This window comes from Aotus nancymaae, unplaced genomic scaffold, assembly GCF_030222135.1.
Source record: "Aotus nancymaae isolate 86718 unplaced genomic scaffold, 86718_ANA_hifiasm-v0.15.2.pri h1tg000076l, whole genome shotgun sequence".
NCBI classification, from domain to species: Eukaryota; Metazoa; Chordata; class Mammalia; order Primates; family Aotidae; genus Aotus; species Aotus nancymaae.
The window spans coordinates 6107901-6133275 of NW_026988491.1; the positions used below are offsets into that span (position 1 = coordinate 6107901).

The 25375-nt window shown below is 42.0% G+C and overlaps 1 long non-coding RNA gene and 1 other non-coding gene across 2 annotated transcripts in view; one reads left to right on the forward strand and one right to left on the reverse strand.

Annotated features, from left to right (window-relative positions):
- Positions 1–25375, forward strand: part of LOC105730265 (uncharacterized) — a 48843-nt gene that overhangs the window by 2453 nt on the left and 21015 nt on the right. The gene's annotated exons all lie outside the window — the stretch shown is intronic.
- LOC135271342 (U4 spliceosomal RNA) lies at positions 14132–14272 on the reverse strand. The gene has a single exon (XR_010339446.1). It is a non-coding gene; the product is annotated as a U4 spliceosomal RNA (small nuclear RNA).

Consider the following 25375-nt stretch of genomic DNA (forward strand, 5'->3'; position numbering starts at 1 on the left):
AGTCTTGGTCTGTTGCCCAGGCTGGAGTGCAGTGGCGCAGTCTCAACTCACTGCAACCTCTGCCTCCCAGGTTCAAGTGATTCTCCTGCCTCAGCCTCCTGAGTAGCTGGGACTACAGGCACACACCACCACACCTGGCTAATTTTTGTATTTTTAGTAGAGACAGGGTTTCACCATATTGGCCAGGCTTGTCTTGAAATCCTGAACTTGTGATCCACTTGCCTCAGCCTCCCCAAGTTCTGGGATTACAGGCATGAGCCACTGCGCCCGGCTTGATATGGCAAAATTTTAAAATTTGTCTAGGCATAGTGGCTTACACCTGTAAATCCCAGCACTTGGGAGGCCAAAGTGGGAGAATCCCTTGAGCCCAGGAGTTTGAGACCAGCCTGGGCAACATAGCAAGACGCCCATCTCTGCAAAAAAAAAAAAAAAGAAAATAGCCAGGTGTGGTGGCACACACCTGTAGTCCAGCCTACTCAGGAGGCTGAGGTGGGAGGATCATTTGAGCTCAGGAATTCGAGGCTGCAGTGAGCTGTGATCAGCCACTGTACTCCAGCTTGGGCAACAAAGAAACCCTGTCATAACATTTTTTTTTAACAATTCCAATATAATAGGGATTTTAAGTTTTTATTAATTTTACAATTTTTTGAGAATCTGCTGCATGCTAAATATAGTCCAAATGCTACATGCTAAATACAGTTCTAGATACTGGGAATACATCTGTAAATAAAATATTTGAAATCTCTCTCCCCATGAAGCTTATATTCTAGTTGGGAGAAACATGATAAATATGTAAAATGTCAGATAATCTTAAGCATTATGCAAAAAAAGTGAAGCAGCATAAGGGAGAGAGTAACGGTGATATTCCACTTGCTGAAGAAAGCTTATACTATTTTCAGGGAACCAGAAGGATATTTCTATAGCAAAAGCCTGAAGGGGAAGGGCTCTTGGCACAATTTTTGGTGGGAGAGGTCCTCTGTTTACTCTTATACTGCTGCAATAGATGTGTATTTTGTTTTATTATGTAAAATACAGGCTTGAGGAAATAAGAGTACAGCTTTAAATTTCAGAATAGCAGGAAGTCCTTTGAAGTTGATCACTCAGCACCTAATGTATTGCCTTTGTATGCAGCGAGGGCTCATTTATTGATATCCGATAAAATGCTACTCATTAGACTTTGAAGGGCTACTTCTGCTGGATTGTAATACTTTTCCCTCTGTTTATGGTAGAGACAGGCTATAGCAGGCCAGCAGTTGTACCATTTTCAGATTATTGCCATGCCTGCATAGGGATGCTAATATTTCTACCTAAGAAGCCCAAAGCTTCCTTACCTGTTGCTGTTGTCATCTAATTTTCCTATTTAAAAAACTATTATTTTCCCTAACCTACCTTGATATTCAGCAAAACCATATTTTGTGTCATGTGTCTTATCAGGAACAGCACTGCCTAGAAAAGATATAAGCCAGAAGGAGATTTTTCCAGCTTAGTCATCTGTTTTTTCTCCCCTGTAACTAAGATATTTATCTGCATGATTGATTTGATTTTTTTTTTTTTTTCAGGAATGAAGGGCTTGCTTCAGTCCTTCAGAGATATACTCTAACAGGTTCAGTACCTTCTTTCCTCAAGGCAATCAGATTTAGTTTAGAAATGTTCCTGTTGTCTTTTTCTGATAGTCCAGATTTGAACTTTGCTCCATTTATTGGTGCAAGATGACCATATTTTATGGCCCATAGTTAACTTCAGACTTCAGATTTCTTCAGAAAATATCACTGCAATAAAAATATGATACAGTACTACTCAAATACTTAAATTTTGAATTGTTTATATCCTTGAAGACAACATTTGAAAAAATACTCATAATTTACAAAATATTCCAGGGATGTTTGATTCTCAGTTTCATATTAGATGAGTACTAATCCAGAGACAAAGCTGTGCTATGAAATCAGGAAATATTTTCCAGAGTGTTTCCCAAAAAGGATGGGCAGTTCATTTTATTAACAGGATACGTTAGTGGGTGAGCTCTAATAAGGAAGTCATAAAGCTATTAAAAGGCTTAAGAACCCTTTTTGTCAGCAAAAAAGGGCCAAGGTGTTGGTAAAAATCTTTGGAGTAAGATCTAACGAGCTGGCTCCAGCAATTCACTTTATATGATGTGCTGTAGAAGTAGCTACTGAGATTGGGCTCAATATTTTGGTGTATAATTACAAACTGAGCAGGGATGGTTTTATCCAGGTTGTTAGGGAAATAATATTCTAGTCAAAATGTCTAAACACCAAGGCTGTTTCTTTGAAAATGTGGCCTTCAATGAGTTAGGTTATATCCATTTTGTGTATGCTTGGTACATAGTTTAGTTTCAATAGATGCTTGAAATAAAGGAGAAAAGCAGAGTACCATGTAAGGAAAAGCAGTCTAATAAACCTACAGAGAGAAAAGATTTTTTTTTAGGGTAAACTATAGAATAGCCAAGAAGGCTTGTCAATGACAGGTTACTTTCAGAAATAAGACATCTCACACTGGAAACAAAGGAGCCACAAAGGCAGAGAACTTGGGAACATGTCACTGGTGTTGAGAAATAAAAGGAAGAATAAATTCTTGAATAAAAGTGGATTTTGATTTAGCTTAGATAACATGGTTTTCACATTGATGAAAACACAGTCTTCAGTGTCACAGGAAGAATGCAGAAACTACAAACTTAATTGGTTCATAAGACTAGACTGTTAATATAAAAGGTGAGTTAACCCAGTAAGCTACAGTTATGCCTGTCTTGGAAGGGGATCTGATATTCTCCAATTTCAGTAAACTGGATTTGCAGTTTTAATGTATCAGCACCCAGTAAGAGCTTAGTACTGACTTTTTTTTTTTTTTTTTTGAGACAAAGTCTCACTCTTGTTCCCCAGGCTAGAGTGCAATGGCGTGATCTTAGCTCACTGCAACCTCTGCCTCCCAGGTTCAAGAGATTCTCCTGCCTCAGCCTCATGAGTAGCTTGGATTACAGGTGCCTGCCACCACGCCTGGCTAATTTTTGTATTTTTAGTAGAGACAGGGTTTCACTATATTGGCCAGGCTGGTTTCCAACTCCTGACCTCAGGTGATCCACCCACCTCAGCCTCCCAAAGTAATGAGATTACATGCGTGAGCCACCTCACCTGGCCAAGTACTGACTTTTAAAGTAGGAGAAGCAGTATGCCAAATAATTTATGAACATAGGCTTTGGAAATAATTGGGTTCTAGTCTCAGCACTGCACTATGATCTTAGGTCCTTGCATACTAACAAAAGGAAAAAATTTTTTTAATTTTTAAAATAAATTTAGGTAAGTTACTTAGCATCTATAATTCTAAGTTTTCTTAGTCTGTTATCATAATGGTTAAGAATACAAGGGCCAACATCAGGATTCAAATCCTAGCTCTTTTCTTTCCTACTATGTCATTTTAGGCAAGGTACTAAACTATATGACTCAGTTTCCTCATATGGAGAGAGGGGGAGAGAGAGAGAGAAATAATATCAAAATCATTGGATTGTTGACATTCATTGATCCCTGAATAAATGTTAGCTGTTTTCAGGAATTTTTGTGAGTAACCCCTAACTTGGAAGTACTGGGTATAGGCCAGGCACGGTGGCTCTTGCCTATAATTCCAGCATTTTGGGAGGCTGAGGCAGGAGGATTGCTTGAGGCCAGAAGTTCAAGACCAGTCTAGGCAACATAGTGAGACCCCCCCCCATCTCTACAAATAAAAAAATTAGCTGGGCGTGGCAGCACATACCTGTAGTCCCAGCTACTTGGGAGGCTGAGGTGGGAGGATTCCTTGAGCCCCGGAGTTCAAGGCTGCAGTGAGCTATGATTATGACACTACACTCCATCCTGGGTGACAAAGTAAGAGCCCATCTGTAAAAATAAATATCTTTTTTTCTTTTTTGAGACAGGGTTTCACTCTGTTGCCCAGGCTGGAGTGCAGTGGCATGATCATGGCTTACTGCAGCCTCAACCTCTGGAGCTCAAGCAGTTGTCCCACCTCAGCCCTCCTGAGTAGCTGGTACCACAGGTGTATACCACCATGTGCAGCTAATTTTGTTTGTTTATTTGTTTAATTATGAGACAGAGTCTTTCTCTGTCCCCAGGCTGGAGTGCAATGGCATAATCTTGGCTCACTGCAACATCTGCCTCCCAGATTGAAGCAATTCTCCTGCCTCAGCCCCCCAGGTACTTGGGATTTACAGGCGCCCACCAACATGCCTGGCTGATTTTTTTATTTTTAGTAGAGACAGGGTTTCACCATGTTGGTCAAGCTGATCTTGAACTTCTGACCTCAGGTGATCCGCCCACCTCAGCCTCCCAAAGTGCTGGGACTATAGGCATGAGCCACCGCACCTAGCCAATTTTTATAAAGATGAGGTCTCACTATGCCCAGGCTAACCTCGAACTCCTGGACTCAAGTGATCTTCCTGCTTCAGCTTCCCAAAATGCTGGGATTATAGCCACTGCACCCAGCCTAAGAGTAAATAAATATATGAAAGAAGTATTGGGTATATTTGCTAACATCAAGAAACTGACATTCTTGTTATAAAGTTCAGGCTAACACATATGAAAATGAAATCAATAGAGGGCATCATATAAGTGTTAAAAATTGTGATATAGACAATAAAGTTTTATTCATTAAATGAATGTTGCCTACTGTATATTAGGTAGGCAGCAGTAAGTACTGAGAATACAGCAGTGAATCCTACATAATTTCCGTTCTCAGGAAGCTCACAATCTTGTAATAAAGCAGATATTAATATTAGTAGATGGGCAATAACAACACAGTGAAATAAATGCTACAGTAAGAATTAGAACTGGGAGCTGTGAGACCTCACAGGAGAGGCATACAGCCTAGTCTTAGGAGGTCAGAAAAGGCTTATCAGAAGAAGTCAAATGTGAAGGTGAGAAAGAGTTAATATTCTTGGTACATCAAACAATGCAGAAACTCGAAAGTGTAGGCTGTCATTGTGCTAGTAGAGCTTTCAAGTTAGTGGTTAAAATGGGGCCAAAAACCAAAAACATGAAGCCAAAGAAGTAAACACTTCCTGGTTAGGTTATGGAGGTCCCTGAATGTCATATTGAGTGTAGACTTTATCCTGAAGGCAATAAAGTACCAGTAAAGAATTTCATGCAAAAGAGTAACAAGAGTCAGACTTATGTTTTGACAAAGATCACTGTGGCCATAGGGAAACCACGATGGACGGCTGGAAGACCAACAAGGAGGCTGTTGTGGAGATTTCAGTGAGACAGAATAGTGACCTGGATCCATAATTGAGTCAGGCCACCTGGGTTTGAATCCTGCTCTGCCACTTAGCAGTTAACTGACCTTATGCAAGTTATTTAAGCACTCTTTGCCTCTGTTACCTAATCTGAAAATTGGAGATGATAAAATTTACCTTATAGGATTGTTGTGAGGATTATGTCACTTAGGACACACCTGCCTAGAACATAGTTAAATGCTTTAAAAATGTAGGCAGTAGGCTGGGCGCTGTGGCTCATGCCTGTAATCCCAGCACTTTGGGAGGTCGAGGTGGGCAGATCACGAGGTCAGGAGTTCGAGAAAAGCTTGGTCAATATGGTGAAACCCCGTCTCTACTAAAAATACAAAAATTAGCTGGGTGTGGTGGCATGCACCTGTTGTCCCAGCTACTCGAGAGGCTGAGGCAGAAGAATTGCTTGAACTATGGAGGTGGAGGTTGCAGTGAGTGGAGATTGCACCACTGCACTCCAGCCTGAGTGACAGAGTAAGACTCTGTCTCAAAAAAAAAAAAAAAATTCAGGCAGTGAAGAGAAGCAGACTAAGAATAATAAGCAGGATTCCATGACTGAAGAAATGTTAGAAGCAAATAAGAACTAAGGAATTTAGTTTCTGGTTTAGGAGCTTAGGGGATGGTGGTGTCATTCACTGAGATAAGAAACATGAGGAAAAGCAGGCTTGGGGAAGGCTGAGAAGGTGTCACCACAGGTGACTGGATTGCAACCAGAAGAGTATAGTATCAGAGAAGCCAAGGAGAGTGTTGCAGGGAGGAGGGAATGGCCAGCATTGTTAAATGTTACCAAGGATGGTCAAGTTAAATAAAAGCTAAAAAGAATTCATTGGTTTTAGCAACAAGAAGGCCATTGGTGACCTTGTCAGGAGAAATTTTGGTGGTGAGGAAGGAGGGCTAAAATGTGTGGATTATAGAAGGAATAGAAGGTGATGAAGGGAGACTATGAGAACAGACAATTCCTTCAAGTTTAGCTGGCTGGAGGGATTATGGACAAGGCTGACATTGGACCCAGTACACTGATTTGGCCTACTGCCTGTGGCATTCTGAGTGGTTGGACATTCATTCTAATTGGTCAGTAACCATACGAGGGAGGTGAGGAAGGGGAGCTGATTTGGGAACACATATTGGGTTTGGTCTTGGTGGTTTTGAATTTGACATAAGGACAAACAAGGTATGTATACAGAAATGCCCAGCAAGCATTTTGATAGGGGACTAGTGGTGGGATACTGGACAGAAATTAGAGTAAAAACTCAAGTGAGTGAGGATAGGCTAGAAGGTACTAAAACAAAGGCAGGCTGTCAGGAAGGCACAAAGAAGCTTTAGGTCTAGGCTTAAAATTCATGAACATTTTGAGAGTGTGTGAACTCAGAGTGGGAAATGAGTTTCAAAGTTGAAGAAACCAGACCTCAAATTCAGATTTTATAGCTTATAAAGAACATTTGCAATAAACAGAGGAGTTCAAGGATGGAGTCCAGTAGCTGTAAGCTGTCAGAGAGAGGAAACAGGAAAGGTAAGTCCCAGGTTTGGAGCCGGAGCAATGAACTTTGGCATAGCATGATGGGCTCTGTGAATTAACTTTAGGAATGTAGCACTTTACCCCTAGTCGTTGGTTGCTGTGTCTTCAGCATGTGAAAACACTCATTTGTGTATTTCAAGTGCAGCGAACCCTGATTGCAATGTTTGGCATTAATTACTTTTTTTGGTTTTCTTTGTTTAGAGACAGGGTCTCGCTATGTTGCCCAAGCTGACTTGAACTCCTATGCTCAAGCAGTCTTCCCACCTCAGCCTCCGGAATAGCTGGGACTATAGTTATGCACCACTGTGCCCAACTTACTTACTTTCTTTCTTTCTTTCTTTCTTTCTTTCTTTCTCTCTCTCTCTCTCTTTCTTTCTCTCTCTCTCTTTCTTTCCTTTTTTTTTTGGAGATGGAGTTTCACTCTGTCACCCAGGCTGGAGTGCAGTGGCACGATCTCAGCTCCTTGCAGCCTCCACCTCACAGGTTCAAGCGATTCTCCTGTCTCAGCCTCCCAAGTAGCTTGGATTACAGGCACCCGCCACCATGCCTGGCTAGTTTTTGTGTTTTTAGTAGAGATGGGGTTTCATCATATTGGCCAGGCTGGTCTCAAACACCTGACCTCAGGCAGTCCACCCACCTTGGCCTCCCAAAGTGCTGGGATTACAGACGTGAACAACCATGCCCGACTCCAGCTTATTACTTTAAATTTATCATACATGGTTGTAGTTTGTATTTGTACGTATGTAAACAAACCTAAATTAGCTGTTAATCTATTAACTATTCAAAAATCGCAATTACTTTTGCACCAACCTAAATATATCCTAGGTAGTAGAGTAACAACAAGGTAGATAGGAAAATATCTTTGTTCCCTCTTTATAATGCTGGTATTTCATTCTGATATTAGTGTTTATTCTTTCAGTTAGCAAATAGCTGTTGAGTACCTTCTGTGTCAGGGACTACTTTTCCTTTTATCATCTTACTTTTCTCCTGGCCATTTTTCCCATTCTGCTTTGTGGTGTCTTCTTGAAACTTTCTTCACCCATTTTCTTCCCACAGTTGGCTCCATCTCATCTCTTCTTAAGAGATGTCCTTTAAATAATTTGTCTATTGGGAAACAGTGAATGTTATATATTCTTCATACATATGCCTCACACAGACTGAGAGCTTCGCTATTGTTCCATTATAGTCAGTATAATGGAGAGAGAAAGAAAAAAGAATCTCAAACAAGATCATAGCATGATTATAGCTGGAAGGAAGTGCAAGGACAAGAGAAATCAGCATTTTATTACAATGAGGCCCAACTGTATGATCTGATTGCTGCCTTTTCACCCTCTGTGAAGCCCAGTTAACAGAAATGAGCAGTGTCGTGGTGAGGTGTCATAAATGGACTCAAATTGGCCCCTGAATGGAAAACTCTTGAGATTAATAATAGATTAAGTACCCATTTCAAACACTCAGTGCGTTCTCTGAGTTCCCAAAGATATTTCTACCCGGAGCTTTCTTCTACTTTTACCTTAATGGCTCAGTTGGAAGTCAGCCATCACTGCTAAGTGTTCTTAGTTCTATGCAGCATTGGCAGGAGCTTCCCTATTATCCTGATGTTAGAAATAGAAAGTCTGCCCAGTTGCAGCCAGGCTGTTGCCCCTAAAGCAATAGTGGACCATTTCCACTTTCTAGGATCTTTTCTTTTCCAACACTGAGTGGCCTAACCTCTTGTCAGTTTCACCAGTCATCAGATTTGTGAGAAAATCTCCCCATTCCTAGAGTGGCTCTGGTAACAACCAGCAGTCTGCTTTTTGCTCTGAATTTCTGCTCTCTTGGATACAGTAGGAGAATCTGCTCTGACGAACATTAAATTGTTAGTGTATGTAATGCATTTAGAAGAATGCCTCACACATATTAAGAGTTTCTGCTATTATCATTAATTCTATTGTTGTTGTTATTGTCATCATCTAGGATCAGAATCTAGAGCTTAGCTGAACATCTAATTTTTGCTCTTGTTAGGCTGGATGGTTTATCAAATCCAATTTATCTGGAAATAGGGCTAAAAATATTTGGTTTCCCCTCAGTTTTGTAGCTATTGCCACCTCAAAAAGCCTTCAAAGGTCAAAATGTTATCACTTTGTGTTTTTACTTGTTAGGGCTTTAACATCCCCTCTCTGGATTCCTAAGAGACTCTAGTCCTGAGTCAGTAAAATGGGTAATCCAGCAATCTCTGCATGAAAGATGTACATTTTATTCAGTCGTCCAGTGTTTAACAAACACTAGTTCAATGTGGGACAATAATAAATGTCACAGCTGATGTTTACTGAGCACCTAGTAGGTGCCAGATACTGTTCTAAGTGCTTTGTATATATTATCTCATTTATTCTTCATAAAAACGCTATATATAGGTACTATTATTATCTTCCTTTTACAAATGAAGAAACAATCATCAAGAGGGTAAGTAATTTGCGCAAAGCCACAAAGATAAGTGGAAGAGCTGGGATATATACCCAGGCAGTCTTATTTCATAGCTTATGCTAATCACCACCTCACTGTACTGACAGGGAGAACCCTGGATTTCAGAGGTAGAAGTTCAATTCTAGTCTCAACTCTTCCACTCTATCATTTAACAAGTTAAATGACCTTAGGAACAACAAGAATAGGTTCTGAGAAATTCGTCATGCAAACATCATAGAGTATAATTACACAAACCTAGATGGGACAGCCTTCTACATACCTAGGCTATGTGGTATAGCCTATTGCTCCCAAGCTACAAACCTGTACAGCATCTGACTGTACTGAATACTGTAGGCAGCTATAACACAATGATAAGTATTAGTGTGTCTAAACATACTAAACATAGAAAAGGCACAGTAAAACTATGTTATTTATAATCTATAGCAGGGGTCCCTAAACCCCTAGGCCACGACCTGTTAGGAACCTAGTAGCACAGCAGGAGGTTAGCTACAGGTGAGCAAACATTACCATCTGAGCTCCGCCTCTTGTCAGATCAGTGGTGGCAGAGGATTCTAATAGGACCATGAACTGTATTGTGAACTGCACATGCAAGGGATTTAGGTTGTGCACTCCTTCCAAGAATGTAATGCCTGATGATCTGAGGTAGAAGTTTCATCCTCAAACTATCCCCCGGCTCCTGTCCATGGAAAATTGTCTCCCACCAAACCAGTTCCTGCTACCAAAAAGGTTGAGGACCACTGTGTTATAGGACCACTGTCATCTATGCAGTCTGTTGTTGACTGAAACATCATTATGCAGCTTATATCTGTGTATTCACAAGGTTGTGTAACCATCATCACTATCTAATTCCAGACCATTTCATCACCGCAAAAAGAAACCCTAGTGCCTGTCTACAGCCGTACCACCCTGAACATGTCCAGTCTTGTCTGATCTCAGAAGCTAAGCAGGGTTGGGCCTGGTTAGTATGTGGATGGGAGAAACCTAGTACCTGTTGACAGCCACTCTTCATTTTTCTTTCTCCCCATCCTCTGGCATCTTCTGATCTCTTTCTTTTTCTAAAATTTTACTTATTATTTTGTTTTTTATTGTCCCAAGTGTTCCAAGTAAATACTGATCTCTTTCTATTTCTATGGATTTGCCTATTCTGGACATTTTATGTAAATGGAATGTACAACCTTTTGTGCAAACCTCTATATGCAACCTTTTGTGTCTGACTTCTTCTACTAGGCATGATGTTTTCAAGATTCATCTAAGTTGTAGCATGTATCAGCATTTCATTTCTTTTTATGGCTGAATAATATTCCTGTGTATGAATGTACCGTATTTGGTTCATCCAGTCATCAGTTGATGAACATTTGAATTGTTTCCCCTTTTGGCTATTATGAATAATTCTACTATGAACATTCATATACAGGTTTTTGTTTGATACCTATTTTCATTTCTTTTGAGTCTATACCTAAGAGTGGCATTGCTGGTTATTCTATGTTTAACTTTTCAAGGAACCATGAAACTGTTTTCTTTTCTTTTCTTTTTTTCTTTTTTTTCTTGAGAGATGGAGTCTCGCTCTGTTGCTAGGCTACAGTACAATGGTGTCTCGATCTCTTGACCTTATGATCTTCTCGCCTCAGCCTCCCAAAGTGCTGGAATTGCCTTTTTTTTTTTTGAGATGGAGTCTCACTTTGTCACCCAGGCTGGAGTGCAGTGGTGTAATCTTGATTCACTGCAACCTCTGCTTCCTGGGTTCACGTGACTCTCCTGCCTCAGCCTCCCAAGCAGCTGTGATTACAGGCATGTGCCATCACATCCAGCTAATTTTTGTATTTTTAGTAGAGACAGGGTTTGCCATATTGGCCAGGCTGGTTTCAATCTCTCAACTTCAGATGATCCACCCCGCTCAGCTCCCCAAAGTGCTGGGATTACAGGCGTGAGCCACCATGCCTCCTGATCAAACTATTTTCCATATCAAATTTTAGACAAGATTAGACATGTTCGGGGTGGTATGGCTGTCTGTAGACAGGTACTAGTGGCTGTACCCGTTTACATCCCCACCAGCAATATATGAGGATTCTAATTTTCCACATCCTTGCCAACAAAGATGTTATTGATTTTTTTCCTTTTTTTATTATTACCATCTTTGTGAGTGTGAAGTAGGATCTCATTGTGGTTTTGATTTGCATTTTCCTAATGACTAATGGGCTTGTTGGCTGTTCATTTATATTCTTTGGAAAAATGTTTATTGAAGTCCTTTTCCCCCTTTTTAAAAATTGAGTTGTCTTTTGTTGTTGAGTTGTAAGAAGTTGTTTTTTGTTTTTGTTTTTGTTTTTGTTTGACAAGGTCTCACTCTGTTGCCCAGGCTGGACAATGGCGCAATCTCAGCTCAGTGCAGCCTCCACCTCCCAAACTGAAGTGATTCTCCTACCTCAGCCTCCCAAGTAGCTGGGACTACCAGCATATGCTACAGTGCCCAGCTAATTTTTTGTATTTTTAGTAGAGACAGGGTTTCATCATGCTGCTCAGGCTTGTCTGGAACTCCTGAGCTCAGGTAATCCTGCCTCAGCCTCCCAAAGTGATGGGATTACAGGCATAAGCCACCAAGTCCAGCCAAGAGTGTTTGTTTGTTTGTCTGTTTGTTTGTTTGTTTTTGAGACAGAGTTTTGCTCTTGTTGCCCAGGCTGGGGTGCAATGGCAACCTCTCAGCTCACTGCAACCTCCGCCTCCCGGGTTCAAGCAATTTTCCTGCTTCAGACTCCTGAGTAACTGGGATTGCAGGCATGTTCCACCATGCCCAGCTAATTTTTTTGTATTTTATTAGAGATGGGGTTTCTCCATGTTGTTCAGTCTGGTCTCAAACTCCCAACATCAGGTGATCTGACCACCTCGGCCTCCAAAAGTGCTGGGATTATAGGCATGAGCCACCTCGCCCAGCCAAGAGTCTTTTGATATACTCTGAATACTAGACCTTTATCAGATATATGACTTGGAAATATTTTCTCCCAATCTGTGGGTTATCTTCTCACTTTCTTAATAGTCCTTTGATGCACAGTTTTAAATTTTGATGAACTCAGGTGTATCTGTTTTTTCCTTTAGTGTTTTATGCTTCTGATGTCCTGTTTTGCATGTGGATATCCAGCACTATTTGTTGATAGGTTAACCTTTCTCCATTGAGTAGTCTGAATATCCTTGTGGAAAATCAGTTGATTACAGATGTGTGAATTTGTTTCTGGACTCTCAATCCAGAGAGTTTCATATATATATATATGTCTACCCTATACCAGTATCATATATTGTTTTGATTATTTAGCTTTTTGAATGTTCTACTTTTGTTACTCCAGATGTGCTTCTGATTTTTAGTACCTTTTATATATCATGATCATTATTTCATATTCTCCCTTTTTTGATGCAAGTACTTCTGTGTGGATCATTTGCATAATCAGCACACCTGTCATTTAAGGTAATTAAGTAGTGTTTGTTTTATTGCCTTACTGTGCTGTGGTTAGATTTTCCAGGCTCTTATTTTACCCTGTTTTCTGAGTTGTTTTTTACTGTTTTAGAATGCCTTGTTTGCACTATTTCATCTGGACCCAGACGCATTAGCTACTGAGGCCCACTCCCTTGATGTCAAAGAATGCTGGCTGCTGTTTTTACTTCATCCTCACAAAAACTCAGGCTACACCCATCTGCTTCAGCTCAGTGCTCATACTTCCTGCCAGTTGTAGACTGAACTTCTGAGGCAGAAAGCCTGCTAAGAAAACCTCTTCCTTGAACTGGAGCTCTCCAGAGGTCTAGAGTGGCACTTGCCTTATGCTCTCTGATATGCTTTGTTGTAAAGTACAATCCCTGAGATACTATACTGATGAGAAGACATGTGGGAAATAACCTGTCTTTTATTTCCTTCATGCTGCCAGAAGAAGCATTTATAAGCACTGTTTCCGTATGTACCCCTCATCTTTAGAAAGGAAGAGCTGTGGCTGGTCACGGTGCAATCCCAGCACTTTTGGGAGGTTGAGGCGGGTGGATCATGAGGTCAGGAGTTCAAGACCAGCCTGGCCAAGATGGTGAAACCCCATCTCTACTAAAAATACCAAAATTAGCCAGGCACGGTGGTGGGTGCCTGTAATCCCAGCTACTTGAGAGACTGAGGCAGGAGAATCACTTGAACCTGGTAGGTGGAGGTTACAGTGAGCTTAGATTACACCACTACACTCTAGCCTGGGTGACAGAGCAAGACTCCGTCTCAAAAAAAAAAAAGAGAAAGAAAGGAAGAGCTATCAGAAATTATGGGCCTTGTTCATGGTCATCCAGTGATGTCAGAGTGCTGCTAGGAACAGAATTCATCCCCTACTGCCATGGATTCCTTTCTTGTTATCATTACCAAATGTTCCTTCCCTATTGGTCAATAGAAAATACATCTCAGTATTTTCTCCAAAGGAGGTTTTGAGTGTCTTGTTCCCTTTTGGGAAATCAGATGATTTTCCACTTCTCCACTTGGATTCTGTACCCATTTCACTAACATCCTTCGTAGATTAATTTTTTTTTTTTCAAGACAGAGTCTTGCTCTGTCACCCAGGCTGGAGTGCAATGGCTCGATCTCAGCTCACTGCAACCTCCACCTCCTGGGTTCAAGCGATTCTTGTGCCTCAGCCTCCCAAGTAGTTGGGATTACAGGCATGCACCACTACACCTAAGTTTTTGTATTTTTGGTAGAGACAAAGTTTTGCCATGTTAGCTAGGCTGTTCTGGAACTCCTGACCTCAGGCGATCTACCCACCTCTGCCTACCTAAGTGCTGGGATTACAGGTGTGAACCACCGCACCCAGCCTGATTTAATGTTTTATTTATTATTATTTTTTTTCATTTTAATTCAGTCTCCATAGAGACTGTCAAAAATTGCCAATGCCGACTATATTTCAAGTCATCACGGTGGGGTATTGGGAAAAGTTTTCAATTAGCAATAATCACGCCTTGGATAAACCTCATTGGCTATGATACTGCCACTGCGCAAAGCTGATTTGACGTTTTATAACAAAACTCTCTAGTCTTTGTCCCTACTGAAAATTGTTATGGACTAAATGAGTTTACATTTGCACAAGGTGGAATTTCATTTCAGTGATGAAAGTAGATGGTTAGGGCAGGCGCGGTGGCTCATGCCTATAATCGCAGCACACTTAGGGAGGCTGAGGTAGGCAGATCACGAGATCAGGAGATTGAGACCATCTTGGCCAATATGGTGAAACCCCATCTCTACTAAAAATTCAAAAAATTAGCCAGATGTGGTGGCAAATGCCTGTAATCCCAGCTACTCGGGAGGCTGAGGCAGGAGAATCGCTTGAATGCAGAAGGCAGAGGTTGCAGTGACGTGAGATCAAGCCACTGCACTCTAGCCTGGGCAACAGAGTGAGACTATCGAGAAAGAGAGAGAGAGGGAGAGAGAGAGAGAGAAATGAAATGAAATGAGATGGTTTCAGGTTGATTATTTCATTAATCCACTTGTTTTTTTTTTGGAGACGGAGTCTCACTCTGTCACTGAAGCTGGAGTACAGTGGCACACTCACGGCTCACTGCAGCCTCAACCTCCCATGTTCAAGCGATCTTCCCACCTCATCTTCCCCAGTAGCTGGGACTATAGGTGAGTGCCATGATGCCCAGCTAATTTTTTTGTATTTTTTGTAGAGACAGGGTTTTGCCATGTTGCCCAGGCTGGTCTTGAACTCTAGGCTCAAGCAATCCACTGGCCTTGGCCTCCCAAAGTGCTGGGATTATAGGCGTGAGCGACCCTACCTAGCCATTAGCCCACATTTAAGATCCCAGTTTCCAACTTGCCATTCCCCCTTCCCCCAGCCCCTGGCAACCACCATTCATTCTACTTTCTGACTCTATGGTATGAATTTGACTACTCGAGGTATGGCATATAAGTGGGATCATACAGTGGGATTTTGTGACTGGCTAATTTTACTTAACATAATGTCCTCAAGGTTTGTCCATGTTGTAGCACATGTCAGAATTTCCTTCCTTTTTATTTGTATTTTTTTTTTATTTGAGACACGGTCTCACTCTGTCACCTAGGCTGCAGTGCAGTGGCACAATCTCAGCTCATTGCAGCCTCCTTGTCAACAATCCTCCTGCTTCAGCCTCCTGAGTAGCTAGAACCACAGGTGCACATCACCACATCCAGCTATTTTTTTGTATTTTTAGTAGAGATGGGGTCTTGCCATGTTGCCCAGGCTGGTCTTGAATGCCTGAGCTCAAGCAATCTGGCCACCTCTGCATCTCAAAGGGCTGGAATCACAGGCTTGAGCCACTGCATTCAGGCTTTCCTTCCTTTTAAAGCTAAATAATATTTTAGCCACCTTTTGTTTATCCATTCACCTATTGATGGACACTTGGGTTGTTTCCACCTTTTGGCTGTTGTGAATAATGTTGCTGTGAATGTGGGTGTACAAATACCATTTTGAGACACTGTTTTCAATTCCTTTGGACCTATACCAGAAGTAGAATAGCTAGGTCATATGGTAATTTTAATTTTAATTTTTTTAGGAACCACCATACCATTTTCCAGTGGCTGTACTATTTTATATTGCTACCAACCGTGCATAAAGTTTCCAATTTCTCCACATCCTCACCAACTCTTATGTTTTGATAATAGCCATCCTAATGGGTTTGTAGAATGCAGTGAATATATATTTTAAAGAACCTTGAGTTATAACCCAATTCATATTTTGTATACGGATCTTTTAAATAATTATAACACATTTGATGTGCATTCAATAAACTTTTATTGAATCCTGGCTACATTTCAGGCATTCAAATATGAAATAGGCACAGTCCCTGCCCTCATGAATAACATGCATAAGAAGCCCCTCTGAAATAACTTACAGCCATTGTACCACTATCTAAAGGATCAGGACCATAGGCTCTAGCAACAGATCTGAGAGAAGGGTACAGGAGAGAAAACATCCACAGCTTCAGTGTGTTCTGAACTCTTTAGGAATTTTGCATGGGCAGGTCTGCTCAATTTTCTACCATAACAAATAGGGTGTTCTCTGTGAAACTTGGCTACAGTGGTAATTGACTAAGTTGTTGAAAAAGAGATACATATTAGCTTTCCCTATGGGAATTTAAAAACATGCACAAAAGTACAGAAAGTAGTATAATAGGCCAGCCACAGTGGCTCATGCCTGTAATCTCAGCACTTTGGGAGGCCCAGGTGGGTAGATCACGAGGTCAGGAGATCGAGACCATCCTGGCCAACATGGTGAAACCCCCATCTCAACTAAAATACAAAAAAAAAAAATTAGCCAGTCGCGGTAACTCATGCCTGTAGTCCAGCTACTCGGGAGGCTGAATGCAGGAGAATCACTTGAATGCAGAAGGCAAGGGAATTGCTTGAACCTGGGAGACAGAGGTTGCAGTGAGCTGAGATAGCGCCACTGCACTCCAGCCTGACGACAGAGCGAGACTCCGTCTCAAAAAAAAAAAAAAAGAAATATAATGAATCAGCAAGTACTTGTCACCCAGTTTGTGGAATCATCAACAGGTACCCAGTCTTGTTTCATCCCCACCCCCACTCACTCCCTCTCACCACTAGAAGATTAGTTTGAAACAAAGTCAGGATAGTTTTCATTTTCTACTTGTTCTTGATGTTGTTTCCCTTAGATACTAAGGTGTGTGTTCTCATTTTGATTTCTTTTAGCTGTCTTATTGTGTACAATCTTGTGTTTTGTTTTGTATTGTATTGATAGAATCACAGCATTTTCCTGCCTCAAACTCTCTTGTTTTGTCTCTCCCACTTCAGAGTCCTATGAACCTACCACACATTTTCACTTTTACCCAAGGCAAAGTGCCTTGGACCTCCACTCACCAGTTCCCTGAGTTCATCTCTATAATGTATGAGGTCAAGGACTTTAGCATTCTTAATTATTCTATGTATGATGTCTAGCCTGAAGCGTAGTAGGTGCTTAATAAATAGTTGTTGATGACTGAATGGGTGAACTCCATTTGGCTTTCCACTCATCTGAACCTCACAATCAGAACTTACTTTAGCAATATACTTGATTCTCTCTCTCTATATATATATATATTTACACACACACATATATACACATATATATAAATATATACATATTTTTTGTTTGTTTTTGGTTTTTGTTTTTTTGTTACACGGTCTCTGTTGCCCAGGCTGGAGTGCAGTGGTGTGACGTTGGCTCACTGCAACCTCCGCCTCCAGGGTTCAAGTGGTTCTTGTGCCTCAGCCTCACAAGTACCTGGGACTACAGGTGCACACCACCATGCTCAACTAATATTTGTATTTTTTGTAGAGACAGGGTTTCGCTGTGTTGCCCAGGCTGATCTCGAACTCTTGGCCTCAAGTGATCTTCCCACCTTGGCCTCCCGAAGTGCTGAGATTACAAGCATGAGCCACCACACCCAGCCACCCAGCCGGTTCTCTATGGCTTAAATAGAAAATTACCTGGGCCTTGAGAAACAGCTTTTATCCTTGACTTCTTTTTGTCTAGCTAAAAAAATCTAAATTTTTCTGGCTCCCCCTGCTGGTCTCTCCCGATAGGACTGGAACCAGAGCCAAGTTTGGGAAGGGAAAACAGAGCATTGTTGGTAGAGTGCCCTGACCAGCCCAGGCAGGTTTGAGGAGGAAGAGAGAGCTTGTTGAAAACAGTTCTGGGAAGTGCAGCTTTCTGTGTAAAGGGTAAGAAAGGTGGCCACTGCCAGCTAAAATCAGGAGAGCAGGGATGGGGGCTACAGTTTCCTGGTCTGCAGCATTGTAGACCATGAGAATTGTGACCACATGAGCCCATAAGTGAGTTGGTCATTATGTGGGGATCAGATCCTATCTTGAGAATGGAGATGGGCTCCTTTTCTAAGACAAAGCGACCTGGGTCAGACATAGTCACCATGCAGGCAGAGTACACGGTGTTTGTTTTATTTGGGGCTCTTGTGAAAATTGAGGTAAAAATGGTGGTGAATGTAGACAAGAGCATCCCCAGAGTTCACAGTCCTGCACTGGCTACATGACCCTTCTATCTCCGAGTTAATACTATTAACAACTCTGTGGAGCTCTGGGTGGAGTTTCTGCCAGGCTCTTCTTCCTCCACCCTCTGTAAAAACAATAAATTCCCCACATCTCTCATACCAGTTAGAATGGCTGTTATTAAGAAGTCAAAAAACAACAGATGCTGGTGAGGTTGTAGAGAAAAAGGAACGATTTTACACTGTTGGTAGGAGTGTAAATTAGTTCAACCATTGTGGAAGACAGTGTGGTGACTCCTCAAAGACCTAGAGGCAGAATTTGATTTGACCCAGCAATCCCACTACTGAGTATATACCCAAAAGAATATAAATCATTCTGTTATAAAGATACATGCACGCATATGTTCATTGCAGCACTGTTCACTGTTCTTCCTACATGGGTAGGAAGACTCAATATTGTCAAGATATCCATTTTTCCCAACTTGATCTGTAGATCAAAGCAATCCCAATCAAAATCCCAGAAATTATTTTGTAGATATCAACAAATTGATTCTAAAGTTTATACAGAGAGGGAGAAAGTCCTGGAATAGCTAAGATAATATTGAAGGAGAAGAATAAAGTTGGAAAACTGACACTACCTGACTTTGAGACTTATAAAGCTACAGTAATTAAGGTAGTGTCATATTTGTGAAAAGATAGACAAATAGATCAATGGAACAGAATGGAGAGGCCAGAAATAGGCCCCCATAAATATAGTCAATTGATCTTTGACAAGGAAGTAAAGGGAATACAATGGAGCAAAGATAATTTTTTCAACAAATGGTGCTGGAACAACTGGACATTCACATGCAAAAAGTTAATCTAGACACATACCTTACACTCTTCACAAAAACTAGCTCAAAATGCATCATAGACCTAAATATAAAACACAAGCTAAATATAAACTCTGAGAGGATAACAGAAGAAAACATTGGATATGCTTATTACTTTTTCGGCACAACACCCAAAGACATGATTCATGAAATAAATAACTGACAATCTAGACTTCATTAAAATTAAATATTTCTGTGAAAGACAATGTCAAAAGAATGAGAAGATGAGCATGAGCATAGACTGGGGGGGAGAAAATATTTGCAAAAGACACATCTGATGAAGGACTGTTATCCAATATATGCATAAGAACTCTTAAAACTTAACAATAAAATAAAACTATGCATTTTAAAAATGGACCAAAAATCCTTTTTTTTTTTTTTTTTTTTGAGACGGAGTTTTGCTCTTCTTACCCAGGCTAGAGTGCAATGGTAAGAAGGCTCACTGCAACTTCCACCTCCCAGATTCAAGCGATTCTCCTGCCTCAGCTTCTTGAGTAGCTGAGATTACAGGCCATGTGCTACCACGCCTGGCTAATTTTATGTTTTTAGTAGAGATGTAGTTTCTCCATGTTTGTCAGGCTGGTCTCGAACTCCCGACCTCAGGTGATCCACCCACCTCGGCCTCCCTAAGTGCTGGGATTACAGGCATGAGCCACCTCGCCCAGCCTAAAAATGGGCCAAAAATTTAACAGACACCTCACCAAAGATGGTATACAGATGGCATATAAGCATATGAAAAGTTGCTCCAAATCATATGTCATCAGAGAAATGCAAATTTAAATGACGATTAGATACTACTACATATTTATTAGAATGGCCAAAATCCAGACAACAAATAGGATGTGGAGCAACAGGAACTCTCTTATTCATTGCTGGTAGGAATGCAAAATTGCTGGTACAGCCACTTTGGAGAACAGTTTGGCATTTTCTTAAAAAACTGAACGTACTCTTACCATGTGATCCAGCAATCACAGTCTTTGGTATTTTCACAAACGAGTTGAAAACTTATGTCCACGCAACAGCCTGCACACAGCAGGTTTATTCATAATTCCCAAAACTTGGAAGCAATCAAGATGTCCTTCAGTAGGTAAATAAATGAATATACTATGGTACATCCAAACAATGGAATATTATTCACTGCCAAAAGGAATCAGGCCAGGCATGGTAGCTCATGCCTATAATCCCAATACTTTGGGAAGCTGAGGTGGGAGGATTGCTTGAACCCCAGTAGTTTGAGACCAACCTGGGCAACATAGTGAGACCTCCTCTCTACCAAAAAAAAAAATATATATATATATATATATACACACACACACACACACACAAAAAAAAAAAAAAAAAAAAATTAGCCAGGTGTGGTTGTTTGCCTGTGGTTCCAGCTACTTAGGAGGCAGAGATGGGAGGTTCAGTTGAGCCTGGGAGATTAAGGCTGCAGTGAGCTTTGAAGGGAACCCTGAGATGGACTTTTGTTTTTTTTTTTTTTGAGGCAGAGTCTCACTCTGCCACCCAGGCTGGTGTCCAGTGGTGCAATCTTGGCTAACTGCAACCTCCACCTCCCAGATTTAAGCAGTTCTCCTGCCTCAGCCTACTGAGTAGCTGGGATTACAGGTGTGAGCTACCATGCCTGGCCAATGTTTTTATTTATTTTTAGTAGAGACAGGGTTTCACTATGTTGGCCAGGCTGGTCTGGAACTCCTACCTCAAGTAATCCACTTACCTCAGCCTCCCAAAGTACTGGGATTACAGGCATGAGCCACCACACCCAGCTGAGATGGACATTTTTAAATGAATATTTTTATGTGTAAACATTTTAAATTAATCTTAAATACCAGATGGAAACTGTTCTAATTCCTGAAAATAGCTGAGTCTATGGCATCCATTATTAAGCTAACCAGTGGGAAAGAGGAATTTAGCATGGTGTTACTGAGGGTGGCTAGTGAAAATCACTAAAAATGCTTACATTTATGTAGGATGAGACACCTCAATAAACCTGTTGCAACTGCATTTCCTTCCAGTCTTTTCTCCATGCATCTTTTTGTTTGATTGATTGAGACGGGAGTCTCACTCTGTCACCCAGGCTGGAGTGCAATGGCACAATCTCGGCTTGCAGCAACCTCCACCTCCTGGGCTCCTGAGTAGCTGGGACTACAGGTGCAGTGTTGCTCAGGCTGGTCTCGAACTCCTGGACTCAAGTGATCCTCCCACCTTGATTTCCCAAAGTGCTGGAATTACAGATGTGAACCACTGCGCCTGGCCTTTCATGCCTTTTTTTTAAACATTGTTCAGGTCTTACCACCCAGGCAATTTTGTTCTTTTAAAACCTGCTGTTTTCTCATAATCACTTTTTATTTATTTTTTGAGGTAGGATCTCACTCTTTCACCCAGGCTGGAGTGCAGTGGCATGATCACAGCTCACTGCAGCTTTAACCTCCTGGGCTCAAGCAATCCTCCCACCTCAGCCTTCCAAGTAGCTGGGACTACAGGTGCATGCCACCACACCTGGCTACTTTTTTGTTTATTTTTTGTAGAGATGAGGTCTATGTTGTCCAAGCAGAGCCTCATTTCTTATCTATGAAGTAGACATGACTGTACCCATCATAGTCATAAGGATTAGAAGTGTGGCCAATAAATGATAGTTGTTAATATTATAATGAGAAGAGAAAGATTGCTATCTAAAAAGCTGGCTGCAGAATTCCTCTTAGGAAATTGTCTTTTTTCAGGAAATAGCTCGGTAATCTGTTTGGACATGAAAAGAAAGGTGAATTCCTGTTCCTCCTTATCCCCACTCCACATAGTTCAGAATTAGAAAAAGAGACATCTCAACTGGGCGGGGCACAGTGGCCCACACCTGTAATCCCAGCACTTTGGGAGGCCAAGGTGGGCAGATCACTTGAGCTCAGGAGTTCAAGACCAGCCTGGGCAACATGGCAAAACCCTGTCTCTATGAAAAATTAAAGAAATTAGCTAGGTGTGATGGTGCACACCTGTAGTCATCCCATCTATTTGGGGGGCTGAGGCAGGAGGATCACTTGAGCCCAGGACATTGAGGCTGCAGTGACCTGAGATCATGCCACTGCACTCCAGCCTGGGTAACAAAGTGAGACCCTGCCTTAAAAAAAAAAAAGAAAGAAAAAGATCCAAGTATTCTACTTGGATAACTGTGTAAAGAAAAAGAAAAAAAAATCTAAGTACTCTGCAAAATACAATGAGAATTTTATGTCTCTGGGGAGGGGATGGGGGTAAGCCAAGGATGAAGAAATTGAGGGGGCCCAGGAAGTAGGGCAGATGACTGGGGAGATTGAGAATGACCAGCCACCTGAGGGCACTGAGGAACAGCCTCACCAGGGAAATGTTCCCTGTGGCAGGTATGATGAAAGGACTAGGACAGTGTGTCTTATATCTGGCTATAACAGCCTCTGTTGTCCCCAAATCAGGGTGAACATCAGAGCACCTACTGATTATGAAAAAAAGTGAAGGAAAAGCCCTAGGTTCCATGTCTGGGCTGATGCCAGCGGAGAGAAGGACCATTTAAAAAAATTTTTTTTAGAAACAGGGTCTTGCTATGTTGCCCAGGCTGGACTCAAACTTCTGGACTTAAGCCATCCTCCTGCCTCAGCCTCTTGAGTATCTACAGGCATGTGCTACTGCACCTGGCTTGAGAAGGGACCTTTTTTTTTTTTTTTTTTTTTGAGATAGAGTCTCACTCTATTGCCCAGGCTGGAGTGCCATGGCGCGATCTCAGCTCACTGCAACCTCTGCCTCCCAGGTTCAAGTGATTCTCCTGCCTCAGCCCCTGAGTAGCTGGGATTACAGGCATGTGCCACCGCACCTGGCTAATTTTGTATTTTTAGTAGAGACGGGTTTCACCATGTAAGCCAGGCTGGTCTTCAACTCTCAACCTCAGGTGATCCACCCACCTCGGCGTCTCAAAGTGCTGAGATTACAGGCATGACCCATTGCACCCAGCCAAGAAAAGGGACCATTTTTAGGTGACAAAGGGAATTCCACTAAAGTTAGAAATCAGAGAAAAGGAGCCCTTCAGACTCCTTGGAGATACCTCCCACCCTTTATGGAATGGGACCAAAGCCATTCTAACTTCAGTATTAATGAGAAGGATGATCCCATACAGCAGGAGGTGTGGAGAGCAGATGCTCGGGCTGACATTAAACAACAGTCCAAGGAAATGTGAAAGCACAGGGAATGTGGCTTCCACAGGCATGGCCTATTGGGGTTCTCAGGTGCCTCTTGTTTGTTTGCACAGTTGAAAGTATTTTAAAATGTTCTCAGGACCTAGAGTGGGGTGAGCCCTGGGAAGCGGCCCCATGTAATGGGGATGTCCATCTCTCCTGAATTTCCACCCGGTAATCCCACTTGGCCTTTCCTTCTGAGCTCTGGCCCTGGGCTTGCAAGAGGGTTGTGAGGTATGGAGCTGTGTTATTGGGAAAGGCAGCCTCGAGTGAGGACAGGTAACATCATTTTTTCCTGTGTTCATCCTGGTGTTCAGCCTCAGTATGCTTCCCACCAAACTGGCCTCCACTTTGGAACATGGTCTGTCCTGCCCATGGGGCTCCTCACAGTCTGATGGCTGGCCAGCATTTTCCAGCAGCTTCTACACAGTCTGAAAAGGCCCTTTGTCTCCCTTGGTGACATGCAGGGGCTTGTCACTTCAAATATCAGCTGGCGTTTGGACTTCAAGGGCAGGTTTGCTCATGTCCTCCTGTGAGCACCCTGCCCTCCTTCCTACATGTCCCAGTCCTGGTATGCTCCAGGGTCCTACTCTAATGCCACCTGGCCAGCATCTTAGACCGGGCCGGCATCTCATCTTTCTCCACAGCACCAAAGCATTTATTTTCCTTCACTTTACATGTCTTGTTCTGTCTCGTGTTATAATCATTTATTTATATATATGTCCCACATCCTGTGCTGCTCTACTATATGCTGAAGCTCCTTGAGAACAGGAATTAAGTCTCTCTTAGCACATGGTAGTCACTCAGAATATCTGTTGAAAAATAGTGGCTGCCAAGTGCCAGGCACTATTCTAGGTATTGGGAATACAGAGATGAATTATCTTTGCCCAACCTCCATTAGCAAAGAAGTCTGGTCTCATATGGGGAGATAGATCCCTAAAAAGATGATGCAAAGTAGAAATATGTGCAGAACAGGGAGGTGGCACAGAGGATCACTTCCATTATGATGGAGCCCTAGGCTCCGTGGTCAGACAGTTCCAAATTCAAGTCCTGGCTCTGCCACTTCACAGCCGTGTGACATTGTGAGTTGCTTCTCTGGGTCTCCATGAGAATAAAATAGTACCTACTGCATAGGGTTGTTAATGTATGTAAGACCCCTGTCATGGTGCTTGGCACGTGGTAGTGATGTAATACATGTAGGCTGCCTTGTGGAGTGGGCAGGAAAAGCTTTGCAGGCAAGGGGCAATCTGAACTGAGCTTCTGAAAAAGAGTTCCTTAGACAAGAGATAAGTATTTTAGAGCAGAGGAAACTTCACAAATAAACTATAGTTTATCATCATCCAAAGAAAAGCTTTGAAAAATGAAACACAAGCCCGACAGCTCATGGAGTTTGTGTTCCTTAACATGGACTCCAAATCATTCAGCAGCTCAGGGCACAGATTCTGACTTGGAAGGAGGGAGGGAGATGTTAGTAATCTCAAAGTCCCTCTTCATTGCTGCCACAGGCTCTGACCTCTGCCTGGTATGGACTGGCCATGGGGAAGGGTGCCAGATTTTGGAGGGCAGAAGACTTCTCTGAAGGAAAAATAAGTTACTTTGCTGGTGTTCCATTCACAGCAATACAAAGAAGCTTTATTTCAGAGGCTCCTACCTCTGCACTGCCCTGTCCTCAAAGGAAACTTGTTTTGTTAGGATGGATTAGTCTCTTAGATAAATATTTGGTCTTTCCTTTCACAGCAGTTTAGCAAGAGATGCAGATCTAGACATTAATCATTCTGCCCTCCTCCTACCTTCCCCCAGTGAAAATCATTTCACACCATTTACCAGTCACCCTCCACTCTTGGAGAGGTGCCGAGGAGAGTAGGCAGCCTTGGGAGAGAGACTGAGAGGTGGGGTTTGTAAGGAGTAGAATTCTGGAGATAATGCTGCCAGGTGCTCAGCAGCCGGGCACGATTATGTAAACTAGAGGGAATCCTGACAGCCTGCCTCCTCCAACAAATGGAAGGGATTTGTGAGACGCTAATGATACTTCTGGGTAGGTTTTAGGTACCTTTAGGGTGAGTGCTGA